At 40.4% G+C, this 4,869-nt stretch overlaps 1 long non-coding RNA gene across 1 annotated transcript; it reads right to left on the minus strand.

The window, feature by feature from the left end:
* Positions 1-3,216: 3,216 nt before the first annotated feature.
* On the minus strand, positions 3,217-4,562 carry LOC120976493 (uncharacterized). The gene is made up of 2 exons (XR_005772017.3): positions 4,366-4,562; positions 3,217-4,066 (listed from the first exon to the last, which is right to left on the minus strand). It is a non-coding gene; the product is annotated as an uncharacterized lncRNA (long non-coding RNA).
* Positions 4,563-4,869: the final 307 nt, after the last annotated feature.

The raw sequence follows: 4,869 nt of genomic DNA on the forward strand, positions 1-4,869 counted from the left end.
GATTGATGCTGACCTGCCTCCCCCATGGCATGTGTGACCTACTTCCTACCTCACATGCTCCCCTAAATTGTGTGTATCCAATATTTATTCATGTCCCCAAATGGATGCAGGCTCTTTGGCTCCATCGATTGGAGCTTTAATGCTAGCTTTGCTCTTTGCTGCTCATGCTGGATTGTAAGGTGAAGAACTGCTAGCAACATTGTTGATTTCTGGGCTGAGTATTAACATTAAATGGCCACATATTATATTGTAAGTCATCTCTGATTGAAGTTATCTGGTGAAATCGCATGTCAGTACTAGCGCAGATCTCCCGAACTGAAGCGGAGGATTAAACATGTGTATGAACAATAGGGGTAGATAATTTTCATCTTCTCCAACGTACTTAATTAGAATTAGTTGTGCATCACATGTGTTGTTTTTTTGTACTAATTATTGGTGAAGGTCAGGCAACTACTAATCTTATAATTCTGTTGTGCTTCTCTTGGTTCATATATGCTCAAATCTGAACTATTTGGCTAGATTTCGTTTCTTTATGGTGAATGATGTCCTACAAAATTGCATCTCTACAGTATTAGAACTCACTATCATCTAATTCCTAGAACATTGGCAAAATATGCATCATTTTTCAGAAACAGCATTATGAGTATATGCATCATTTCGGTACAAGTTCGAATTTTGGATGCACTGTAATGTTTCTTTATGACTTGTATCACAACAGTGGTTGCTTACAAGTTCCTTAATGTAGTTCTCCTGATTATGATTACTTGCTGGCTTGTCTATACAAGTACACCATTCTTCATGTTTCTTATTAAGAATATATCTTTCAGACAATTAAGCTCCCTTTGAATAATCTGGATGCACATCATCAAGGACTATCCAGATCCAAACATGCACATCTTCAAATGGATTTGGCAAACTGATGTTATGCCAAAAGTTTGATTCTCTGTCAAAAAGATGTTAAGCATATGAACAATCTGGATCTTAAAAAAGGTAAGTATTTTTTTGATTGTTAGTGCATATTATTCCAGTCTGTACTTTTTACTTGACCCTGTCTATGAACTTTATATGACTTGATTAGCCCACGGTGTACCCTGTACTTCAAATCAATGTACTATATATAACCAGTAAATAAATTCTCTCACATTTTTGTACCATCTACACAGCTCAAAGTGCAAGAGGAACTATATGAGATAGTGTGCACAACCAGGAAGTTGGTGCTGCTACATAACAAATGTCAGCCAATTGATAAGGCCCCGATTGGAAACTCGTTTTGCTTTTACAGGTGTAATAGTTTACGGAGGTATTGTACCGTCCACAAGTATAAAACCAGCGGATGAGAATACACCCGTCGCTTGGTCTGTAAAAACTTTCGGCTGTAATGCACTAACGCCACCAAAACAACCGAAACAAGCATGATTTCAGGATTCCGGCCGGATTCTTTGACATCTCCGACTAATACAAATGTTTTTGGCTGGAAAACGCCGAACCAAACGGGGCATAAGAGTGCATATGGACATGTTTCTTTTTCGACGATCTGACCATTGTAGGCTCTTATAGTCCATTTGATATTGACATGTAGACTTGAAAGCAACTGAGTAACTCCGAACTAAAAGGGTTTTGGCACCCCCGAGACCAATTAGTTTGTAGTCAAATTCTACAGACTGGTCTCACTTCCTCATAGTTTCTTTGGAAATTTTGCTATCTCGATGATCAGTTTATTCTGCATATGGTGCTTGTATTTTCTTTCAATATCACTAACCCAGACCAACTATGCTTATGTATCAAAGACAGCTTACGATTTTTTTGAATATCACTAACCCTACAGGAAAAGTTGAATTGCTAGCGCTTATACTCATCTTTTATGTTATGACATTCTCCTATGTACGCCTACCTTGTGTTCTTGTATAACTACCAAATCATCACAAAAACTATTTTACGCCCTATTACTACAGTCTGCATATATAGACTGCCCCTCGAAAGAGTTGAATTATCCGAAGTTATGGCAATACCTGTTTACATCGCCCAGTGTTATCATGTGTATGCTTTGTGCTTTCAATGATGCAGCTTCTTACAATATTAGGGGAAATCATCTATGATGCTGCCTTGTAATAATCTACTAGATCATCGAAGGCGCGCGTTGCTGCGCCCGTCCCATGATACCCATAAATGATAGGAATCTTTCCAAATGTATATAGCATCAAGAAACATGCAAGACAGATACGATAATTTAGAGGGCATACAGAGTGGATATATGTATACATTTTTAAGAAATACAATTACATAAATAGTATGTTTCATAATAAATTGAGAACATGCAACTGATAACTACTCCCTTCGTTTCTAAATATAAGTCTTTTTAGAGATTTCAATATAAACTACATACAGATGTATAGTCATATTTTTGAATGTAGATTCACTCATTTTGCTCCGTATGTAGTCCATACTAAATCTCTAAAAAGACTTATATTTAGGAACGGAGGGAGTACATAAGCAAAGAAAAACATTATACACCAACGCAAGTGCTTTCATTCTTCGTGGAGGGCATAGCATTTCTAGAAATCAAGGCATGGTAAGGAAGTTTGTGAAGTCTAAAGCTGCATGGTGTGATAAGACACCTAGAATCCAAATGGTTTAGCGTTTTTATATGGTAGGAAAACATTGAAATCAATTAAGAGTATTAGATCGTGTCTAGAGATCATAAACTCGGTATTTCATCGGATCGCGTTTTCATTAGCGTCAACACATTTCTCCTCCAACAGAGTAACATTGAATAATTATGAAGTTACTAACTTGCAATCAAATGTAACAACTAAATAAACTCAAGGTACATCATTTGTGATCTATATATCCACTGCCTTATCTCCCTATATGTGATTCATCATTCTTGGAGGAACGCAATAAGACTGCCTGTAGGGGATATGGGCAATTTTTTAAGGCAAAGGTAGCAATAACATCGCTCAATGCAGAGAATGATTTGTTCATGCAATATTGACTGCTGCATGGCTCGTACTTTAGCTTTACCTAGATGATAACTTCTAGCTGGGTAGATCAACATGTGGCTCTTACTCTTTTAGCTAATGGATAAATGCTCACTCCTAACAATGACCCTAACCAATCCCTCGAGTGCAACAGAAGTCCAGATACCTTCTGCTGAAATAATCCCAATAACATGTCCAGTGCACTAACTCTAAAGCAAATGATCAATCTTAGTAGATATTGAATTGTGGAAACCTATTCCAATAAATAAGTTAAATTAATTAGAAATGCATATAAGTATATTCAATCAAACAACAGTACCTATGGGATTCTCGCAAAAAAAGTACCTATGGGAGTGACTGCTCTATTCATCACTTGTTGAACCAACAGATCTATTTCCATCTCTAGCTTTCACACACACACACACACACACCATCTTGTTGTATAAATTGGAACTTCAACCATTAAAGGCACCTCTTGCCCATCAGAACTTCCTTTGATGTCCAACCTTTAGTACAAATACCAGCAGTTATGCAATCAATGAAGGGAACCATCATCCTTAAGCAAGATATGCATTCTTTTCTGGATACTTAGGAACCAGAGGGCAGCTCAATGGTGTGATACTATACAGCAGAGGGGGTCGCAAGAGGCAACATGAATTCTAGAAAACATTATCAGAAAACACAAATACAAGAATTAGAGATAAATGGAAATAATGGATCAAATACAAGACAGAAACGTGGAAGATCCAAATAAGAAGATATACAAAATCTATGGTATGTATGAGAGAGAATCCAAAGTTTCTCACCTCAAGAATTTGTGGAGACCAATGGCCAAAGCACCTGCGCGCATAAGCAGAGGAAGGAAGATGGGCTGCCTCTACTGCTACATACCCATTGTCCCTGACTTGCAGCCCGTCGACATCTCCGCGTGAGAGCCCCCTCACTCAAATCACCGGCTAACTGTCGCGCGTTGTCATTGCCGCCGAGTTGCAGCAGACCGTCATCTCGGTGTTGCCTCAAGAGAGCCCCCTCAATCCAATCATCGGCGATCGCCTCAAGGTCAGCTCAGAATCAACATAGGGACGAAGCTGCAATATTGGCAGTGGTGTGAGCTGACACCAGTCATCTTTGTATTTTCTTCACTAAATTTATTTATACTAATAACTGCTTAATTGCATAGATGACATTATTAGTACATGGCTGACACCATAGAAAAAAAATTCTAGCTTCGTCCCTGATCAACATGGCGTGCCATGCCCCTGCAGCTTGGGCTATGGATGTGGACGATGTACTTGTTCAGCCCAAATCTTAACCAAGGGAAAGCAATCAACTTGGTCAAATCAAGCAACGGAGAATTAATGGACGGGGATCTCAGTGTAACCCATACTGGATTCGCGGCGGCAGGGCCGATCTGGCAAGCTCGACGCGCCTTTCAGCGAGATACCGGCGACGCAGCGGCGGAGGGGCACACAGAGAGAAGCGGTGGCGCCGCCACTCGAGGTCGTGGTCAGGGATAGCGAAGGTGGAGGGACCCCACATCGGTCGACCATGGCGAGGCGCCGCAACGCGAGGGTGCGAGCGAAAGAGACCAGCGTCGCGAGCGTCCAGTTTTAGGGTTTTTAACTTTTACATTGGACCGGATCCTAATGCAGGCCCAGTAGGCCCAATTGAATCTCGGATGGCCGAAAAAACCACCGGAGCAGCGGCCCGAGAGGGGTTACGCTTGTCATGAAGTCTGTAGGCGCGATTTGGGTGCCATTAAGAGCAAATCTGACGGCCAACGAAGCCTAAAAGTGATGCTCCAACGGTTAAAAATGCTAATGGCCTGGGAGGCAGCAAAAGTGCTCAGTTATAATGTATTTAAATTAAAAACGAATACGCAGCAACATCT

The sequence above is a fragment of the Aegilops tauschii genome, chromosome 3, assembly GCF_002575655.3.
Source record: "Aegilops tauschii subsp. strangulata cultivar AL8/78 chromosome 3, Aet v6.0, whole genome shotgun sequence".
Lineage (NCBI taxonomy): Eukaryota > Viridiplantae > Streptophyta > Magnoliopsida > Poales > Poaceae > Aegilops > Aegilops tauschii.